General features: G+C 40.5%; 2 long non-coding RNA genes across 2 annotated transcripts in view; one reads left to right on the top strand and one right to left on the bottom strand.

The window, feature by feature from the left end:
* The window catches only part of LOC309631856, a 916236-nt gene that overhangs the window by 119626 nt on the left and 773297 nt on the right, over positions 1-23313 (bottom strand). The gene's annotated exons all lie outside the window — the stretch shown is intronic.
* Positions 1-23313, top strand: part of LOC309631769 — a 551953-nt gene that overhangs the window by 346380 nt on the left and 182260 nt on the right. Inside the window, exons 5-7 of the long non-coding RNA XR_014246515.1 lie at positions 1072-1363; positions 10801-10918; positions 16901-18956. This is a non-coding gene — a long non-coding RNA (uncharacterized lncRNA). The remainder of the gene's footprint in view (positions 1-1071; positions 1364-10800; positions 10919-16900; positions 18957-23313) is intronic.

Below are 23313 nucleotides of genomic sequence, written 5' to 3'. Positions count from 1 at the left end.
CTGCCACTAAATTGCTTTGAAATGCCAAGCATGTCACCTTCTAGCTTGGGGTCTCTTCTTCACCTGCAAAATGAGATCATCTGTAACCTTGAAGTCTTCTTCCACCTAGAGAAATCTGACCCTGAACCAAAGGTTTGGAGAGTGATTTTTAATGTCATCATTCTTTTACTTATTATATATTACTAGCAATGCCTCTTAACTATTGATGATCTCACTACAAACAGTTCCTCCTTTACTATGCTTTACTGAGGCAAACGATGATTATGTTAATGAAAGTTCTTGTCTATGGCAGAAAATATGACAGGTGGGCCCTCTCCCACTGAAAAGACCCAAAGCTCTTGATAATGTTTAAATATGCAAAACGTTGGTGAGCGTCACTCTGAGCACTTACCATGTGGCGAACATCTTAAGGGACTCAGTGGTCGACTTCGTGGGTGCCTAGCACAAAACCAGGTCTGCCGGGACAGGGAAGCCATGGAAGAAAAGATATCTGCCCTCAAGTAGCATACATTGCTATTAGGGAAATGAAATTAACACACGAAAGAATTACTGAATCATATGTGAGAGTAGATAAATGACTCCAAAATTTAGTTTGAAGAATATGCTGTAGAATTTAGAAAAGGCTGAAGTCAATGAGAATTGGATTATTCAGCAAAGTAATGGTAGCAAAAAGGAAGCCTTATGAATTGTTGTGTTTCTCTAAACATGTGGCACAGAAGACAATTTTAGGCATAGATAGACACTAAGCATTAAGAAACCTTGAATCATTTTATGAGAAAGCTTTTCCCCTTTCAATTCCTTTAGTTATGCTAGTAAGACTTTACCATCTCTCTATTACATTTTAATTTTCCTTTGTAAGAGGAAGAGAAAATAGACCTCCAGAACAGAAGCTTTGGTTGGCAAAATTATCACCTATGAGTTAATAATATGGTTGTATCCCCATTGTATTAATTTTAAGGTTATCTTCTAATTCCATTAAGTGATAATGGTTTTCCTTTTACAGCTGTGATATAACATTTACATATATATGTGTGTGTGTGTGTGTATATATATGTATTTTTTTTTTTTTAGGAGCAGAACAGTTAACAATGTATGAAATAAGAAGTGCTATAAACAGCATCCAGATGTGGTCCTGAAGATATAACATTTACATATATATATGTATGTATGTATATATGTATATGTGTGTGTGTTTGTGTATATATATATATATATATACTTTTTTTTTTTTTTAGGAGCAGAACAGTTAACAATGTATGAAATAAGAAGTGCTAGAAGCAGCATCCAGATGTGGTCCTGAAGGTGGTATGTGAATGGAAGTTTGGAAAATACTGTTGAAGTAGAAAGAGCACTGGCCTTCAAGGTAAAAGCCTGGCTTTCAATCCTCCTTCTGTCGTTTATTAATGGGGACCTTGAGTAACAACTTACTCTTGCTGAACCTCAGTTTCCTCATCTGTAAAGTGAGGGGTTGGATGAGATAAACTCCAAGGTCGCCTTCAGCTCACATTTGTATGATTAAAGGGCTATTGAAGGCTTCTGAGCAGACAGTGACAAGATGAAAGTGACATTTAAAGAAGATTAGTCTGGCAATGGCATGAAGGTGAGTTTGGAGAGGAGGGGGCTTGGGGTCGGGGAGGCCAGATAGGTAGCTGCTTCTGTAATCCAGGAATGAGCTGATAAGGGCCATGGCTCGGATGAAGGCGGTGAGAATGTGAGGGATGAAGAGACATAAAGAAGCACATTTCAAAGGAAGACTTGACAGGATTTGGAAACTAAATAGTGAATGGAATTGTAAAAGTGACTTGGGGATTTTGAACCTGGTGAAGTAAAAAGGAAACTTTTTGATAAAATATTTATGTTGGAAAGAAGAGCTTGTTTAGTTCTGAAAATCTTGAGCTGACTGCAAGATACTGATACTGAAATGCTCTCGGGACAGATGAAAATACAGGACTGCACTTAGATAAAAAGAATGATGAAGAACTACAGATTTAGGAGCTTTCTTCATTGAAATGATGAATACATAAATTGCTAAAGAGAATGAAAAACAAGAAAAGCAGAAAGCCTCAAACTGAATTTTGGAGTACGATGCCTATTGTTAAGGGAGCAGGAAAGACCAAGAAAAGACAAAAAATATAGAATGCTTAGAGTGTGAGAAAAACCAGAACAGTGTGGGGTTCTGCAAGCCGAAAGAGGAATCAGTTTTCGAAAGATGAGTAGTACTGAACACAGAAGACCATGAAGGAGGAGCCCTGGAGCAAGGACAAATGCTGATCGACATCGTCAGTGCCCTTTGCACAGAAAACATCAGAGGGGAAGCAGCTGATTGAGATTAACAAGAGATTAATATTAAGAGCCTGTTGGAAGGGAAAAGTGAAGGCAAAAATATGGAAATTTAGCTGGAAGTGGAAAGAGAAAAATAAGATACTGGCAAGAGAAAAGCTGCCGATTCAAGGAAAGTTGATTTTTAAGAAAATACACACACGCACACACACATACACACACACACACATATATATGAGTAGACTGTAATATTTATAACAGAGAGGGATCAAAGGTTCTTGGAAAAAGAAAGCTAGAAGTTTCTGGAAAATGAAGGGAGATAAGTTGTGGACCTCATATGGTCAGGTCTAAATTATGAACATGGCCACCCTTGAGTCACCAAAGGTCCTCATAATTAATGTCAAAGGAAGAGGCCTCATATATATTTCCCCTTCCCCAGCATATCTTTACCAGGTTCAGGTGTAAAAGACACTAAAAAAATTAGTCAGTGTTTTCTAGGGTAGTCTTTACTGTAGGTTCGCTCATCCAAGCACTCCCAACCTCAGCTGGCCCCTGGGGTGAGAATGGCCATGCACTTTTCCTATATCACGTCTGGGACAACCTGGCTTTCTTCTTCTGATGCCTTAAGCGTGAAGTCTGGGTGCTCACATCATCAAGCCAGGGATTCTCTTACCACCCAGTATTTTACAAACTGGCTTTTAGCTCACAACCTTTAAATATATGAGGACTTCGACATCTTATAACCCAGAGAAGAAGTCCATTTGCCCCAAATAACAAGTCTGAGGCCCAGCCCTTTCAGTGCCAGGAGTTCCCCTGTCCTTGAGTCCCATCCTGAGGCTTTGCCCTCCTGTTGAGGACCTGAGATCCAAAATTGCCTTTCATTTCCTGTCTGTAATCCATCAAAACACAGTTCTGTCAGTGGCCACTGATCTCCCCCAAAGGACAGAAGAGACATTATCTAACTAAAAAATGAGTTACAAAACAAGAGTGCTTTCTAGAAGGATTTGCATCTTAAAAGAGAGAGAACAATTTGAAGTGGACCCAAATCCACTTTTAAGCAGTCTGAGGGAGTAAAATAAAATGTACTGCACAGCTGGCCAGGAGATGTTTGAAGGAAGTCAGGGATCTTTCTGGATCCTTTGAGTCCCACGGGAGTCTAATATTGCTAAGGAGAAGGGCTGATTCCACCTCATTCGTTCATTCTTTCATTTGTTCAGAAAATGTTTGGTCAGCTTATATCAAGTGCTAGGCACAAAGTGGCATCCTAGTGGTAAAGCGCAAACAGTCCAGGCAAGGACCTCGTCCTCAGGGTCATGGCCAGCCTGTCAAAGAAGGCAGACATGTAGTTAGGCTATTATATTACACTGCCTCGGAGTTCCAGCACTGAGACTCTCTAGTGGGGCTGTAGACCATTGTTCTGCCCTTTCTATTCCCCTTCTTCCTATCCCCTGCCCTATAGGTCCTCCCTCACTCCAGTACCCTGCTTCCCCCCATTCTTAACTCTGCCAGGTGAAAGCGTCTACCTGACCCCATGGCTGGGGTCTCTGAGAAGTCTGGTTTCCACCCACCAGTGGATTTAGCAGCTGGACACCATCAGTCCACTCCTGGCTCCAACTGGCTTTGGCTTCCTCACCTGCAGACTTTTACTTGTGCTTCTCCTCCCCCAGGAATGGCATTTGCTTATTCCTTTGCCATAGCTCTTATGCTGTTTTGCCCTCCTGTTTAGTTAGTTGGTTCCATTTCTACATCTGTCATCAACCTGCAAGGTCAGGGGTCATGTCTTTTTAATCCGTGTATCCCCCGTAGCATGTTTGTGTTTTTGGTGATCAATAAATGTTGATTTAATGTGTTAGGAGCCCTCCCTTCAGTCTCAGTTTATAGAAATCCTGTGTATCCTTTGAGGAACCAATTAAATGCTGCCTCTGTCAGGCAGCCTTCTCTGATTGCCTCAGTCTCATAGGATGATCTCTTCCTGCTCAGAATATCTATAGCCTTTGGTTTGAACTATTCTTACTGCCAGTCTCACACAAGGCTTTGTACTGTAAGCATTGTATATATGTGCCTCATCTCTACTAGACTGTAATTTTTCGGAGGGCAGAGGAAATTTCTTCTGAATGTCACCCTGAACATGATATTGCCTGTAGCTGGATTTTAATAAGTATGTACTGAATCAGTGTGCTTGAACAAATGAATGAACTGAATAAATGAAGAGGACAAGAGCTGAGGAGCATAGCTGATTCCACCCAAATGCTGCCTTCATTTATGCTTAGATTTCAGAGTTCCCTGCATATTTAACATGGGCATTTTTATGTCTTTCAGGTGCCTATTAAAAATAATAATTGTCGTTAGTTTAATTTTCCAAGTAACTAAGGACCACAAATATTCATTGAAGAAAATCTTTTTTAAAAAAATCTATTTTATTGAAGTATAGTTGATTTACAATGTTGTGTTAATTTCTGCTGTACAGCAACGTGAATCAGTTATACATATATATTCTTTTTCATATTATTTTCCATTATGGTTTATTACAGGATATTGAATATAGTTCCCTGTACTATACAGTACAGGGAATGTACTTAAAATACCTTGCTGTTTATCCATTCTGTAGATAATAGTTTGCATCTGCTAACCCCAAACTCCCAACCCATCCTTCCCCCACCCCACCTCCACCCCTTGGCAACCACGAGTCTGTTCTCTATGTCTGTGAGTCTGTTTTGTTTCGTAGATAAGTTCATTTGTGTTGTATTTTAGATTCCACATGTAAGTGGTATCATATGGTATTTGTCTTTCTCTTTCTGACTGACTTAGTATGATAGTCTCTAGGTCCATCCATGTTGCTGCAAATGGCATTATTTCATTCCTTTTTTATGGTTGAGTAATATGCATGAAGAAAATCTTTACAATAAAAGATGGAGAAAGTTCATTGTGGTGTCCAGATTATTATATATTCTCTAAAACATTGACCCCTCAAGGGTTGGGAGGTTGTTTAGGACTCTTTTCCTTTATTGACTTTGAAATAGGTAGCTGTACTTTTTTCCTGTTACACCTTCTTTTCTCTTCTCTTACTCGTTATTACTATTGCTATTACTACAACCAGCAGCCTTCTCCCTTCCTGTCTTCTCAGTTCAGCTTATTGAATCAATAGCTATTTATTAAGCACCTAATAAGTGGCTGTGAATCTGCTCTAGGCTTGAAGAGCTGACATCCCAGCTAGAGTAGCGTATAAAGCATGAGACACACCCATGGAGTAAGGAATCATTGATTAGTAAAACAACCACACTTCAGTATGTGTATTTTGCAAACTCTATTTTGGATTTGAGTGAGCAAGTAGACGCCTGGCTCTCCACCGTGCTCCAGAACAGCTGGTTGAATAACTGAGCAGGGGATGAGCTTGGTACCACTGAACTTATAGCCTCTAGAAGAGAATTGATAGCCAGAGAGAGGAAAGGATTTGCTTCATTCTGCAGTGAAATCAAGTTGCAATTCAGCATCCTGACTTCTTTTCTCTTGATTTTGCTATCAAAGCATGTTGTCTTCTTATAATAAATCACTAATGAGGTCACTAAAATAATGGAGGAAATCAAGGTAAGAAAACCATAAAACCATACTTTGCCAGGACTAATGATGCAATATTGCCAAGAAATTAACAAAGTCTTTTTTCATTCCTTTATAGCAAGGGAAAACAAAAGGAGTGACCAGTTACATAACCTTTCTCATGAAAATTTTCACACAGAAAATGTGCAGAATAGGCATTGTAGTACCTCCAGTAGTGATGGAGTAGAGATTTCTCTTATCTAAAATGTAGCAATAGCTCACATATCAGTGTTTAGGGCAATAAACAACTACATCATTAATTTCTACCTTAGAATCATGAATGATTTCACTTTCTGTCTCTAAAAGCCCATAGACTCTTAACTATTGAAAATGGAAATAATTTGCCATTGATTTGAGCAGCCTTTTAGACTACAGGAATAATGATCTGTGGGATTTTTAATGACCTAAACTCCAGTAAGGGTCCTTGAGAGCTTTTCAAAAAAAAAAAAGAAAAAAAGGAGGAAGAAGAAAAAGAAGAGCTTGACCCAATGTATTAAAGGTGCTTGAGAAAATAGGCTGTGCTCTGGGGAAATTTAGGTTTTATAGCAAAGAGGCTATCACAGATGCTAAGAATCGAATCCCTTGTGCCTCAGAGAAGACTGGGCAAGGAAACTTTCAAAGAAGGCAGATGAACACTTCTTAGGGGGATTTTTATGTGAGTAAATAGTCTTCAGGCATCTTCGTGGCTACAATTTTATTGTCTACATATGCCTCGGGCATGTTGCAAATCATAAACTCAGACTCCAAGTAACACCAGCGGCAAGCACATGCCTTGGCTGCCTTTTCACCTTGTATCCATTTGTATGTTAAAGAGCTGTTATGATGGGCTCTTTTTTCCTCACACCTATAAGCCAAAGTCATTGTCCTGTCAAGTGTATAATGATTTTAGTATGTTTGGAGTGCTAGCCACAGGGTTTTCCCATTGCCTCATAGAGCAGCAACCCTATCCGTAATGTGTGGGGGAAGGGAGAAAGAAAGGAAGTTAGGTTGAGAAGGACAAAGGGAAGAAAAGAAATTTTCTATTTGGAATACAGGACCTGAGCTGCTCTCAGTAAAGAGTTTCTTAGGCTGTCCTAAGTGAGCTATGTGGTGTGTCTGCAGACGCTTTCAGTGCCCGAAGGCTCATCAAAGTGGCAAATATTTTTAAAATGGGCCTCTTGCCCCTCAAGTTTCTGAGAGCTGAGCCCTGCAGGAAACTGATATGATGTACACCTACCTTCAGACTCCGCTTGCAGTATTTGCCTAAGCCCACTTTTGTCTGGTTTCTAATCCATCGGGTATTAATGTTAATCTGATATTTCTGAAGTGCTTAACGTTGTTTGTCTATGAAAGGCGAGGTGGAAAAGCGGACTGATGGATTGGCTGTGGATTTGACAGGAATTCAAATTTTGAAAAACAAACCTACATATCTGAAAGTGCCAAATAACCATCATATGTTTCCTGAAAATATGAGCAATATATAAAGAATCTTACCAGACGGTGACACTAATTTCCATGTTTGCTGCACCATTTTAGCACTCCCGTAAACCTGTAGTAGCTTTAACAGAAATATGGCCGATGAGGCATATTTTATTCCTCAGCATGCAAGCCTAATGGATAGAAACTTTAACACGTTCTTCAACAGTCCCTGCCTTCAAACTTAGGGAAATATTTTAACAGACATACAGTTCACCGTCTCTCTACCTTTAACATTAGGGGAGATAACCTAGTATCTGGTTATGATTTACAGGATCAGGACAAGTGTTACAGACAAAGTACAATTCTTAGAAAGAAATTTTCTGCCGAAATTATAGCCCAACCATTGGATTGTAAAAAGAATTGGTCAAATTAGCATAACTCCATATTTTATCATACGTGATGATTTTACCCCCAGCAGTTTTTTTTTTTTTTAAGTATTTGTTTATTTATTTATTTATTATTATGGCTGTGTTGGGTCTTCGTTTCTGTGCGAGGGCTTTCTCTAGTTGCGGTGAGCGGGGGCCACTCTTCATCGCGGTGCGCGGGCCTCTCACTATCGCGGCCTCTCTTGTTGCGCAGCACAGGCTCCAGACGCGCAGGCTCAGCAATTGTGGCTCACGGGCCCAGTTGCTCCGCGGCATGTGGGATCCTCCCAGACCAGGGCTCGAACCCGTGTCCCCTGCGTTGGCAGGCAGATTCTCAACCACTGCGCCACCAGGGAAGCCCCCAGCAGTTCTTTATTTGTTTTCCACACAGTGAATTTCTGGATGTTGGTGGCCACTCTAAGTCTTTGGTAAAACTGTCCTAGGATTCCTCCATGGGGACCACGTTATAGCTGAGACTTTGAAGTTCTTCTCAAAAATGAAACTGGTGGATTGGGCCCAAAGATGTCCTATATTGAGCTAAATTCTGTGTAAGCAAGGCTGAAGTATATACGTTTAAGTATATTGAGGGAAACATTTTATCCTACTACATTTTTAAAATTAGCATTTTTAACATGAAAGCAATATATCACCTATAAAAAAATAGAACATTCAAACAAGCAAAAGGAAGAAATGTAAACATAGTCACATTTAAGCTTTGGTATCTATCCTTTGAGATTTATTCTTATGTATAAAAGTCAACTATATATGATTATATATAATATATGTTGAGTATAATGAAATATGCTTAAATTTAATTAAAAATTATTTTTAGATAGTGGTGTTAGTTGCACAATAATATGAATGTACTTAATGCCACTGAACTGTACACTTAGAAATGGTTAAAATGGTAACTTTTATCTTTATTTTACCACAATAAAAATACATATTTTTAAAATAAAACAAGATTCTAAAGAATGTGCTACTTTGTTACTTTTTTATGCTAATGTATTACAACTATCTCTCTGTTAATCAATACAATTCAAGAGCAGCGTCCTTAGTGTCTATACTACAGAATATTCTACTTTGTGGAGATATGCTTTAGATCATTTAAAACAGTGATTCCAACTCTGACTGCACATTATAATCACTGGGAAAGCTTATGAAAAAAACTAATGATCAAGCCTTACTTTATGAGGTTCTTATTCATTCAGTCTCAGGAGGGACTTGGCTATCAGTGTTTTAAAGTTTCCCAGGTCATTCTAATATTCAGTCAGTGATGACAAACACTGATTTAAATGATCTCTTTTCTTAGACTTAGTTAAGTCACTTCCTTTTTTTTATAATTATACGTAACTCTAATAGATTAAATTCAAAAAGATTTTGTAACACACATTCATAATTATGTATGCAATTGCTGAGTATTTTGACCATATATTTTATCATCCCAATCAGGACCTCTGAGTGTGAATGGGGTACTATTATTCACTATACAGGATAATAGATGTGTAAGCCAGGCCTATTTGGCAAATTGTGTCATATATGGTTGCACTATTCAAAACATATACAAACTTTTAAGACATTTGGTAGTTATTATCTAAATGCCATCCAAAAACACCATATTAATTACATCAAGGGTTTTTGAAAATATGGGGATATATGTATAAGTATAGCTGATTCACTTTGTTATAAAGCAGAAACTAACACACCTAAAAAAAAAAGTTTTTGAAAGAACTTGTTTCCTGAAGCCCACAAAGGCATTAAGAAGTATTCATTTATTCATTTAAACAAATATTTACTGAACGACTCCTATATGCCAGCTCATGCTAGACATGGGGGTAGCTGTTCGGAGCAACAACACAGTCTCCATTCATAGATCCATCAGGAACAATAGACATTCTACAAACGTGTGAGGCTACAGATATTATCATTTTATTTAATCTTCATTAATTTTTTCGTCAAATAGGTATCTTGTTTTAATTTGTATTTATTTGCTCAATAGTGAAATTGAGAATATTGTTTATGAATATTCATATTTCTTCTTTTGTAAATTGTCCATTCAGTCTTTGCCCATTTTGGTGTTATATATGTTTAAAGTATTTTTCCAGCTTATTGTTTGATGTTGAAATTTGTTTATGGTGAGTTTTGATAGAAGATTAAAACTTTTGGGCTTCCCTGGTGGCGCAGTGGTTGAGAGTCTGCCTGCAAATGCAGGGGACGCGGGTTCGAGCCCTGGTCTGGGAAGATCCCACATGCCGCAGAGCGGCTGGCCCGTGAGCCACAACTGCTGGGCCTGTGCGTCCGGAGCCTGTGCTCCGCAACGAGAGGCCGCGATAGTGAGAGGCCTGCGCACCGCGATGAAGAGTGGCCCCCGCTCGCCGCAACTGGAGAAAGCCCTCGCACAGAAACGAAGACCCAACACAGCCAAAAATAAATAAATAAATTAAAAAAAAAAAAAAAAGATTAAAACTTTTGTGTAGTCATACCTGTCCATTTTTTCTTTAATGATTTCTGACTTTGGTACCATAATTTGTCTTTAATTCATAATTAATATATCTGGTATAGAATGAGGTAAGGATTTTACACTAATGATTCCAAGTAATTAAACAATTACCCAATAACATTTATTAATAAAAATTATTTTCCCCGTAAGATGGAAGGGGGAGGGGCAATATAGGGGTAGGGGATTAAGTGGTACAAACTATTATGTATAAAATAAGCTACAAGGATATATTGTACAACACAGGGAATATAACCAATATTTTACAATAACTATAAATGGAGTATAAGCTTTAAAAATTGTGAATCACTATATTGTACACGTGTAACTTATATAGCATTGTACATCAACTATACTTCAACTAAAAAAATTATTTCGCCCACTAATTTGAAATGTCATCTTTAGCACACAATAAGATCCCATATATATGCAGATCTGTTTCAGGGATTTCTATTGTGTTCCTTTCTTCTGTCTGTTGGTTCTCATAATATCTCACCAATTATTTGGTGTTGGACTGTGTTTTAGTATCTGACTGTGCAAGTACTCCTGCCGTATTGTTTTTTTAAAATATTTTATTGCTTACTCTTACTTCTTCAATTCTTCTAGGTAAATTTTAGAGGATCCCCCCTACAAAAGCCATTGATTTGATGGGAATATACAGAGAGAGAGAGAGAGAGAGAGCGGACCAACAATTTTACAAGATTGATGTCTATCCAGGAATTTGGTATGTCTCCATACTCATTCAAATATTCTTGTATATCCTATATATTTCTGGTTTTTTTCAGGGTTTTTAAAAACACAGATCTTGCATATTTCTTGTTAGATATATTTCTAAATGTTTCTTTTTTTGCTTTGCTCTGTGCGTGTGTGCATGAATGTGCAAAGGGGATTTTTTTAAACCCATTTATGTTTTCTAAATGGTTATTTCATCCTACTGATTTTCCCCCAGCTCTATCTAATAGCATACTACCATGTTACATCAGATAACAACATACACCAATAACTTGCATAAACATATCCCTCCAATTTGAGTTACTTTCCCCTATTTTCATTAAAAATATTACATAGCAATAGTCTGGCTTACTCCAGGCCCAGTCTATGATTATTTGCACTTACATTCACCAAATGTTTTTAAGACTCTTCAAGGGCTGCACACTGAGCCGGGTGTGGGGATGTGATGGTAACAAGGGGGACAAGAGTTCCGAACAGGAACACACAGGGGATCTAACTTAGCTGGAGTCCAGGTCAGGCAAGGCTGCCCTGAGAAAAATGATATTTAGGCTAAAGCTTGGAGGGTGCTGAGGATTTAAGTAGACAAAGAAGAGGAGGAAGAACATTTGGGGCACAGGGAGGAGCGTGGAAGGGCCAGTCCAGAGAGTGGGCAGGAGAGGGGTCCTGAGTGAGGCTTACATCAGGCAAGGCCAATGCTGCAGGGCATTCCGACACACTGAGCCTTTTGTACTTTATCTTAGGAGCAGTGGAAAGCAATGAAGAGTTTAAATAGGGAGGTGACTTAAACACATCTGCATTTTAGAAAGATAACTGGATGCAGTGTGGAGATGAAATTCAAGGAAAGCAAGAGAATTTTCAGGGAAAATAACAAGCAGGGTTTTGGAGTCGTCCACTTGAAATAACCAGGTCTACCTGAACAATGATATTATTAGACCAAGGAGGTGACTGTAGGTGGAAACAAAGTGATGGATTAGGAGGGATATAGGAGCAACAACAGGATTTGGACATTGATTTGCTGTGGAATATGAGGTGAGGGAGAAGTCAGGAATAACCTCTAGGATTCTAGGCTTGAGCCATGTATTTCTCACAGGTGCCATCTATGAACTAGAAACATAAGAGGACAGATTTAGGGGATAGGGGGAGATTCTAAGTTCCCATTTTGGAGGTTTGGAGGCTGATGTACCTGTGAAACATCTAAGTAGAGACATCAAGTAGATAGTTGATACCTGAGATGGAACTGATGACAGGAGTTTGAGCAGAGAATACAAATTTAGAAGCCACCAACATATAGATGGTGGTTGAAATTATACAAGTAAATAAAATTGCCTTAAAGTGAGTGAAAATAAGCATTAAAAGAACTAGATCCTAAGGAATTTCAATATGTAACAGTCAGGCTCAAGTTAGGTTGAAAGGGGAAGAAGCTGACCTAGGGATGATTAAATATTTAATGGCATTTGAGAACAGGAACAGGAAAGGAGGTAAAGACTTATAGACTTTAATTTGGTGATCTTTACCCACTGTAAAATCCTTGAGCATTTTATCACATTTCTAATGTATTCTAATGAAAACAGCATTTTCCTTGCAATTTCCCAGCACACTGCTCTAATTCCCGTTGGTGGAACACAGTTTTCCAGCCCCAAATGGCTATAGACTCACCTGCTATAACGAAAGGCTAAGCACCCCTCTGAGTCTGAGTTAACTGCTCAGAGGCCCTGGGACCAAGTGAGGGCCCTTCTTCATTGGAAACTACCCTCCATCTGCCAGAATCCTCACCTCCTAAGGGAGGGTGGGGATATATGTGCTCCCTCAGGTTCACCATCCCAGGCAAAATTTAGGAACATGCCTGGATCAGCTAACTGGAGCCAGGCAGGCTCTTCATTTTAAGTCAACAAGGCGCATCCCTAAAGTTCAGGGATTAATGTCATTACCTTGGGATTCTTGTTCACACCTTGTTAGATAGGTACAAAATGGTGCTGCTTTGGGGTAGTTTGCAAAAGCACTAGTGGGAAGTAAATGGTGTTAAAGTCAAACTAGTAGTAAAAGATGCATAGCACACTCTGACATATGGCCTGCACACAGCTTCCCTGTGTCGTGGGCCTCCCTATGACAGATAACACACAGACGGACAAGGAGACTTGGTGAATACCGCAACAGCTCATGAACCATTCATTGTGGTGATTGCAGTTTCTTGGGTTCATCTGATCACTCATTTACTCAACAAATAGTGATTGAGTGACTACAGTGTTCCAGGCAACGTTCTGGGCATGAGGGTGCAGCAGCAGGAAACTGGAGACAGACAAAGTTTATACTTCAGTGGCAGGGAGGCAAGAAACAAGGGACACATTAGGTAAGAGGAATTGTGAATGACTAAGTGATATGTCAGTTTGAGTTGAACAAGCATCACAAACATGTGATGAGATAATTTACTTCATTAAGTAAATTGGTAAAAGTATTTACCAAGAGTACATGGTATTTTAGTGCAGAGTCCCATCATAGAGTGTGTCTTAGTCCTTTCGAGCTGCTATGACAAAAGTATTACAGACTGAGTGGCTTATAAACAACAGAAATTTATTTCTCACAGTCCTGGAGGCTAGAAGTCCAAGATCAGGGTGACACATGGTTGGGTGAGGGCCCTCTTCCTGGTTCATAGATGGCCGTATTCTTGCTGTGTCCTCACGTGACAGAAGGGGCAAGGGAGCTCTCCAGGGTTTTATAAGGACACTAATTCCATTCATGAGAGTTCCACCCTCATGACCTAATCACCCCCCAAAGCCTCACCTCCAAATAGTATCACATTGAGGGTTAGGATTTCAACATATGAATTTGGGGGTGGGACAGACACAAGCATATAGTCTATAGCAGAGTAGGTCTGAATTTCCGCCTGACTACTTGCCAGACATGATCTTGGACAAATTGTTTCAAACCTTTGAGCTTGCTCTAGCTTTTCAGTTCTCTGAGCTTTAGCTACTTCATGTGGAAAGGAGAGCTAGGGAACCTACTGCGATGATCAATAGATCTCATCAAGAGTCTAGCACAGTCTACTAAACTATCTCCATCCCTTTCCTTCCCCACATGAAAGGCTTAGCTTATCCTGGGTTTAGAGCTAGCTGATCCTCTGCCTATGACCTCTGTCTCACAGCACACCTTCATAATTTCTAAACTCACAATCCCAGACACATGACAGCTTCTTTCAGTGAAAAAATATTGTGGCATTGCAGATATATTTTGAAATATGAGGGGAAAAAAAGTTCAGCTTCGGTAAAAGGCTCATGGCAGAGTCCCCTGTATGACAAGAATATCGCAGTTGGTTCCAACACTTACGTAGATGTCACCAAACACAACCTCATTAGAATAGATCCTTTTCATTGCATTTCTGGTATTGGCAATAGTTGTCCCAAGTATTTCATATGCTCTTGTTCAATCCACCACTATTTATTAATTAAGATGTAGATTCAGTTTTCTATAACAGAGACCCAAAGTGCAGGGACATAAACAATACAGAAGTTGATTTCTCCTTTATCAAGCTATCTCAGAATTAGTATTCCAGGACTGGGATGGCAGTTCCACAGTTTCACACCTAGGCTTCCTGCCTACTCTGTTTCATCCTTGGATTATTGACCCCATCTGCACAGCACAGAGATGACTCATCACCATCATGTGGGTATTGTAGTTAGTGGGAAGGGGACAAAGGAAGGGGATGGCAACCTGGAGATTGCACACATCACTTCCCCTCATATTCCATTGGCCAGAACTTAGTCACAAGATCATAATAACCTGCAATTGCTATTTTAGCACATCAGAGAAGAGAAGAAAGATTATGGGGACCACTCAGTCTCAGCCATAGCTTATGATGGTGCAGCCCACTTAGGGGTATAATCTATGCCCTGCGGACATACCAAGGTGTGACTATAAAGTAAGACAAGCATGTTTTAAAGAAATACAATTGATTTTTTTACATACAAATCTATTTATTTTTAAACTAGTTACTTTTGGAAGTTACTCTTTGAAAATTATTGTTCCAAATATTTCTGGATCTTCTCTTGTTAACTGCCTTTTAGAAACAGTTCTTACACCACATGAGGATATCAATCTGACTTACTGGTTTATAGATACAGCTCAGTTTTTCTCCAAAAACAATACCACTCAACAAAGTCATAATACTTCTTTTATTCATCAGGCTTAGTTCCAAATTAGTTTTCACTATTTTCTAAAGTCAAAATCATTTTCAAAATATTGGTAAGTCACTATTGAGGAGTTTCCTAAAATATGTTAGATAGCTCTAAAAGCAATTCCCAGAACCTTCAAAGAAAAGACATTTTGTGTGAATGAAAAAGCTCTAGTATACTTGCTCAAACAATACAGGACTTTTACCTTGTGGTCATACTTCATACAGTTTTTAGGATAGTGTTACCTGGCCATTTGTGAGAATGGGTATGCTGAACAGGACCCCACCTATAACATGCAGTGACTGCCATATACGAGGGGGAGCTTTGTCCCTGGGCTCGTTCCTGTGACTTCCTCCAAGATACCCTATGACCTACTGATAGACATTTTTCCAAACAGTTTGAACTCTTTTGTGTCTTCGAATCTTTGATTGTTGAAAATCACCTCCTCTGTGAACTTGATATTAACTACCCTGATAGAGCCAGTTACTCTTTCCTCTGTGCTCCTGTCACATTCTATGTACAGCAAACTTTGAGTGCTTAATATACCATACGCTAATTATCCATTTACCCATAATCACTACACTGTGCACATGCATGCGTGCATATGTGTGCACCCATGTATCTCTACGAGGGAGGGGCTTCTTTGGCCTCGTTCTGATTACCTTGTTCATCCTTGCATGCCCCCTAGTGCCTTCTACGCTGTGGCATTCAACAGTGTTGGAGGAATTTATCAAATGGGCAAACAAATATAATCTGTTCTTAGAAAATAACTTGCTTTCTACCTCTGGCTCTGAGCTTCTCATCTTTATTTATAGTTCCTCTATAAAACCTGGGGAGTGGCTTAAGTGTTCTCTGAAATCTTATGGTTCTAGACCATACTGGGCCAAGATTGTGATTTCAGCAGAGGTACTGGCAAATTGTAGGTACAAAGTCTGCTCAGAGAAGGTGGAGGAAATGCTGTGACTTTCAAAGACACACCTTTGTTAGGAGTCCATCTTTCAGACAGATTGGACTAGATCTGTCCCATTTGGTAAGTGCTGTCTCTACACACAGGCACTTCCATTTCATTAGTGAGGAGCAAGGTAAAGAAAAGGAAAGTTTAATCTTGCTCTGGCTGGAAGCACAGTGAAGAAAGGATTACCCCCTTCCCAAGAAACTGTAAATTATTGACTGCAGTGCCTACTAAGATTATTGAGAATGAGAAAAGTTAGCAATGGAAAGCCCTTGAAACTGTCAGACCAAAATAGAAATAATAAAAGGAAAGCTTTAACTCTTAATTGTTGGTTTACAATCTAATTGGACAACAGAGAATATTATCACAAAGACATATGTAAAATAAGAAAATAAAGGAAAAGCTATCACCGAATAACATCGTTTGATGCAACTTTTAAATTTCCTCAATGTGCCATTTCCCAAAAGGAGTGTCCTGGAATACTTTTGTGGTAAGTGTTTAGGTATTCAAGTTGGAAGAGTTTAAAAAAAAAAACCTACATGATATATGTTTCTAGAAAAACAGAACTAACTGAACAAGGGCTTGCCAAACACCAAAACAATTTTTTTTTCATAGAAAAAAATTCTTAAAATATCCCAGCAACTTTAACAGCCTATTGACCATCCCTAGACTGTAACAATTACCAAAGTTTCCTCACTGAAGCTATCTCATGATGTAGGCATAATTTGTTTATCACAGTCTTTGACCTGGAGAGGAAGAATGGGGACTGGGCAAGCAGCAGGGAGAAAGTCAACCTCAGAGGAAGCAGAAAGAGAAATATTGGAACGACCTTTATTTCTTTTCCATTTCTCTTTAGCTGTCGGTGAATATCAATGAAGTGTTACCGCCTCAAGCAGGAGCACCGATTTGAAATCCCCCTGCCTGAGCCCTGTTTCTTTTGAGCACAAGATCAAGGAGTTCATTTGTTGTTTATTCATTCGAGATTCGAGATTCTCCCGCACTACACACCACGTTCACAAGTTAGGGGGGAAAAAAAAAAAAAGACACCACTCTGCAGGGAACTCCAAGGTTTTCCTGTCTTTAATTTGTGTAGCATTTTCAAATTGTGCCATCCCGGCAGGTGTGACCGCGATTTTGCGGAGCTTCGGTACTGTTTTACCTGCTTGAGTCTGTCAAAAACCCATTTGTATGCGCCCGGCTAATGTGCTAGAAATAAAAGCACCAACCTGTCAAGTAAACTCTCTGCACCTGTACGAAGCAGTTAAATTGTTCCATCTGCTATTATCCCTGGAGATCAAAGGCCATCCCCGGGAGGGGTGCCCGAGGACCAAAGCAAAGGTTGGAGCGTCTTGTCTTGGAGTTTAAAAAGAAGAGGACAACGAAGAGGAGAGTGGAGAGGGGGGTGAAAACCGGAGGAGAAAAGGATCCCTGAGGCTCGGGCCCGGCTCGGCTACCTGAAGGAGCTTTTGTCTGAGCCAGGCGCGCCGGGAGCGCATTCTTTCACATTAAGAACCGCAGGGGAAGACATTCATTCACTCCCCTTTTTTTGGTGACGTAGCTGGGGCATTCATGTGTTTTTAACCTTGAATAATTTTTGTCTCTAAGCTCCAAACAAGTTTTATCCTGTCCACAGGTCAGTTTTGTTACAGAGGCCAATTAGCAGTGCTACCTTCGCCTGCGGCAAAAAGCCAAGTAATGGCGGGGCAAGCCCTCCGGAGAGGTGATGAATAACTCCGGAGAGCTGTAATTTGAAAGGGGGGCCTTTGAAGCATTTACCTTACACGGGACGCTATTGTCACTGCAGGGTGTTTGATCTTAAAATAATTTACTTAATGATCTCACCGTGGGAGCAATTGGCAGAGCAAGATTAGGCTGTAAGTCCTAATGGACATGGGAAAAGTTAAAATTGCTCAGAGAAAGGTATGTACAGGTCTGAGATCTGTCCGTGTTGTGTGTTCATTACTTGGGGGCTTGGCGGGTGGGGGGAGCCTGGCTGCGATCAGCTTTGCATAGCTTGTCAGAGAAAATCATCAGATGCCGGCCTCTCCTGGGATGTGCGCTGAGCATTTTTTCCGCCTGCATTTCAACGTTCCTGAGAATTAATGATCTGATTTTTACAGTCAATGATTTTTTTTTTTTTTTACTCTTTCTTTTTCGCAAGCAGGGAGCTGCTGTATCAGGAAGGCACACGGGAGGAGGGTGGCGTGCCTAGTGCAGGCTTCTGAGCTGGAATCAGAGCCAGATGTAAATGTGAAAGTTTGCCCTTTCAGTTGGCAAACAAGGACATCAAGTAGACACAAGGCAGTTATTTGACATTGTTATCCCAGGCCCAAATATGGCTTTGTCCTCTAGAAAGGAAAATTTTCTAATGTAAGCCCCGATTTGGTATATTTATAACTCATGTTTACTTGTGTTTTCTTACATACACATCAATTACTTATATGGCAATTGGAAGAAATATCTTAGTGTTGGGTTCTACCTGTTTGACATCAAGAGAGATAGTACTTTGGGTTTAAATTTCTTCATAATTTTGCTCTTTCAGCTGTTCAAAATTTGCTAACTGCCAAGCCCCTTGTAAAAAGCATCTTATTTTTCCCGATTATGGAATTAGAAGAGGCATCTTAAATGAATATTTAACCGGAAAAAAAGTAACCTAAGTACCGCTATTGCTGTTTATGTATTTGATGTTAAACCTAAGGAAATGTGATGCAACAGAACATGAATAATTAACAAATGCATTCATTTCCTCTCTAAGACAGATTCTAGCTAAGCCATATCATAGCAGCCTGTCCAATGTCTTGATAGGTATTCTGCCTTTGGGAAGCAACACCCAGCAAATGTATGTCATCTGGAAGGTTTGACTTCATATTCTTTGTGTAAAATAGAAAATCTCAACCTTGAGCTCAAAGGAGGTGAGTCATTCCCCAAGATCCACAACTTTTGCCTGTTTCTGGTAGGACAGTGCGATGAAATATTTTTAGTTCATGCAAATCAAGTAATTATGAGCATGAGTATCAGCTTTATCCCAGCAAACACCAGTTTGCATGTGCCAGTTTGGGGCAGCGCAAGTGTTCCCCACAAGTATGAAGCATTTCTGAAATTTAGCCTTTGGACTCCGTTTCTGGTGAATCTGTTGAGATATGCCTGAGAATCTCCACCTAGCAAAATAGAGTAGACTCCTTTTGGGCTTGTGTTTTTATCGCTTATCTGTACTTGGAAATTAGCAACTTATTAATTTGCTTCAATAATTTCTTCTCTGATGCATGGAAATAACTATCTGAGGCTGAACTAAAGATTATCCATGCTTTGTTCATATATTCTCCGTGTTAAATTACTTGATGAGTGAGCATGGCACTCAAACTGCATGTAGTGCAAAGAATGGCAGCAGATAAGGATATGCATCTATGTGTCTTTACCTTTTTCAATCAGCTAAAAGGAGATACCAGGCCCACATGGGTCATGTGGGGATTTAAGTGACGTAATGTATGTGAAACACATAGGACTGATGCAGAAATAAAAGATGCTCAGTAAAAGTTCTTTCCCACCCTGTGCTCTGGAAACAACTTTGAATCTCACTAGTCAGTGTTAAGTTTGGGTCACCCTCCTCCTCCTGAAGTAGCATTTTCCCTCCTTTTCCACTCACGATCCAGTAAGGTGTTACAAGTGAAGCTGTTTTGCGTGGATAAGTCTGAATGCTAAGATTGTTTATGAACATCTAACTGTTCTGGGAGAAATTAGAGTAGTCACCTCTAGGCCATCTCAAGGCTGTGAGTACTAACCTAGGGGTCCAGCTGCCAGTGTTGAGTGGTCAGTGAGATTTTTCTCTTCTTCATCTTTCCTTCTTTTCTCTTTCTCTTTCCCAATGCTACCTTAAAAAATTTTTTTTCAGTCTTAATGTAATTCCAGTTGTGTTAGTTGTCATAAGTGGTGAATGTAACTTAGAAACCAAGAAAACAATTATGTTATCCTCACCAAGAGACAAAGTAACACCAATTTAGAAAAGAATAAGACAAGATAACTAGGAAAGAAAGGAAGTTATGAGTATTTTAACCTGTAAGTCACCATTCTAGTAACAGCGTGATTACATCTTCGTTAAGCCCCCCTTTGCTGCTTTTTCTTTCTTCCATGTTCATCTCTCCCTCCCTCTCTGGGCTTTCTCCCGCTCTCCCTTTATCTGTGTGTCTCTCCATTTCTCTCTCTCTCCTCTTCCCTTTCCTCCTGCCCATAATATTTTCATGTCTCCCTCCCTTCTTCTCTCCCCCATCTCTGTCCCCCCTTCTGAGTGGGTGACTCAGTCTGTTTCTCTGTCTCTCCCACTGTGCAGGTTCCTCCATGTCTGTTGGTGCCCTCTCTCTCTCTCTCTCTCCCCATCTCCCTCTCATTCTCTCTCTCTCTCTCTCTCTCTCTCTCTCTCTCTCAAAACCCAGCATGTAAATGAAAAGGTTAAAGTTGAGCATGTGAATATTAGGAATTTTTTTCTCGATCATCATCTGTAATGATACGCTTTTCCAAGTAAAAGCTGTGAATTCATACGCTCACTCCCAGAAGCTCCCAATCTACCAGGGACCTGGATGTCAAGAAGCACTTGACCATCACAGACAGTGGGTGCTGAGCCATCTCCTGAGCCCGCACAGCAAGGAGGCAACTGCCCTGCCAGTTCCAGCATTCATGCTACAGGATGAGTCAGAAGAGAGGGGTGAAAAAGACCAAGGTCAAGGTCAAGCCACTCACCCACCTCTTCCCGCCCAGCTCCCATCCCACCTAGCACTGATTACTGTCCTGTGTGTCCAAGGTATTCCCACTGGCCTAAAGCCATCATCTCATCCAGAAGACACATAAATTCCACCCAGGTAGTTCTAAAATCACCCAGCTGATCATTCAATTTATATACAGTATCAAGTGTTCATTTCATAGCCGCTATTTCAGTCCCGCTGACCTACGGGTCCTTGACATGTGCTTCTCCAGGGCCCTCCAGTGATGTAAAAGTAACTTTTTAGCACTTGCAGAAAAAGCAATTGAAGTTCATTTCTCACAGATTGCCAGGCCCCATCAGACATGAAGATGCTGTAAAGCAGGCATCGGAGAATTGTCAAACGTCCATCGCTGTCAGGCGAAAGAGCCGGCTACGGCAACCAGGGGATCAGACTTGGTCCCCTTGCTCGGTATGCTCTGCGACATTGCATTAGGATCCCTGAGGGCACACTGACGCCAGTGTGCTGCCAGATGGAGGTATCTGGCTATATCTCTATAGGATTTTATTTTTCTCATTTCTCATCTGTGGGCGACATCTGTACTGGCCTGTGCCAGGAGTATCTTTCTCTTATTCTAAGATGAGCTGCAGGAGAGGAGACGAGCTGGGGAAAGTGAGACAGTTGCGTTTCTCAGGGCTCCGCTTTATGATCACCTCAGACCACGCCCCTTTTGAGCTGTGCCCTTTCCTTTTTCCCTGTCCCACACTGGATATTCCCATAGATCCTTGTTTCCTAATTCGCCACCCTCTGTTCTCTGCTTCATCACTCCTGCTTAATTCCCCCCACTGCTCTCTCTGAATCAAATTCACGTGAAGTGAGTTTCTGTTTGGGAACTTGAAATACGCATGCTCTGGCCAATGGCCCAAGTTCAACCTTAAGACAATGAGTACAGTATTGTTAAATGACCAGTATTTTCATAAATTTCTCCCCCCAAATAGAAGAGGGGTTTCTGGGGTAGCCATTTTGCCTGGAAGTCCAGGATAAGGGTGTTCAGAGATTGACAGACTCAAATTTGGAGAATTTGACCACAGATTGGAAGGGATGAAAATAAGATTTGTTATGATATGGGTTGTGTGTGTGTGTGTGTTTTAATGTTAGAAATTAAAAGCCCCAGTTCTTGAAGATTATTGGAAATTTGGTTTGTTTAAAAAAGTGTTTTTCTTAAGCAAAATGACTGCCCAGGACAACTTCAGAATTTCCACATTCTGAAGTTCTCACACTGACTGTTTCTATCACAATTCCTCTGTATAATATTACATCTTCCCTTCAGCTGTCGTTTCTCTCACACTTCCCAAGGACAAACATTAGTAGCAACTTAGAGTTAAAATGGAAAAACAAAAACCAGAAAAACTGATTTGTCTGTAGTGGATTTTTTTGTAGGTATTTTTCTAAGATGCAGTGTGGAGAATGGAATACTCACAAGACTTTCTGAGAATCATATCCCAATGTGACCCCTGCTGTTAGTTCATAGTTGCTGATAAGTCACGTTTGGGTGACATCAGTAAAAGAGAACTAATATCTGTTTGCCCTTAGAGCATCAGACGCGATGACTCACAGCAACTTGTACAGCCAAGGAAACTGAGGCCTGGGAGGGTCAAGTGGAAGATCAGGGATTTGAAAGCCTGTTCCTCTTCGCAGGCACCAGCTGGTTGTAAAGCTTGCATCTTCCCAGGTATAAAACTTTCTTAGCGGTGGTGATGCTAGCAGCTTCTCGTGGTGGATACTCTAGCTCACTTCCCAGACATTGATTCTCCCAGCTCCTGTGTCTACAGTCTGCTGCCAATGGCTCTCAGCTGAGTCCCTCTCTCATTTTTGTCTTTGGCTTAAGAGAAAGACCTCTGTCAGGATTAGGCTCCCTCCCTGTGGGCAGCCTGCATCCAAAGTCTGGTTGATTTCCAGGAGGAGACTTTGCAGGGAGGTGACTCCTTTTATGATGACAAGGGGTATGGTTCTTATTCCTCCACTGTTCTTCCAGGGCAGGAGAGAGAGGTGAGGGAGGGAGCAGGTGCTGGGGAGATAAAAGCAGGGTTAGGGGGTGAGGGAGGGCAAAGCAGCAGAAGGGGAAGAGCCAAGTTTACATGAGGTGACCTCCAAACATCACAAGGGGGAGGAGGATTAGGGTTGCCAGTGCCCATAAAGGTCAAGGGGTTAGGATTAGGATTAAACTCATCCACATCACACCAGCCTTGATCTCCCCAGATACCTGCTCCCTCCCTCACCTAATCCATCCCCAGCTCAGGCCCCAGGCCTCAGAGTGGGGTTACTGAAGGGCCATCTCAGTTCCAGAGCTCAGGTGGGGCCTCAGGTGTGAGAAAGGCCTCAGTGTTAACAGTTCAATTCCTCCCACTTGCGCAATCCTGTTTTCTTCACATCCCTGAAGGTATTGATCCTAAGAGATGAAAATAAACTTCCTGCTTGTAAACTTCCATCACAAGAGCTGTTTCCCAGAACCTGACCTCAGATACTTATATTCATAAAGCGTGTCATAGTTTTCGAATGTTGCTGTGTGCTGTCGCTA

This window comes from Balaenoptera borealis, assembly GCF_965194805.1.
Source record: "Balaenoptera borealis genome assembly, chromosome: 7".
Classification (NCBI taxonomy): domain Eukaryota; kingdom Metazoa; phylum Chordata; class Mammalia; order Artiodactyla; family Balaenopteridae; genus Balaenoptera; species Balaenoptera borealis.
The sequence above is the reverse complement of the archived record's forward strand: the minus strand, read 5'-3'. Positions and strand labels throughout refer to the sequence as shown.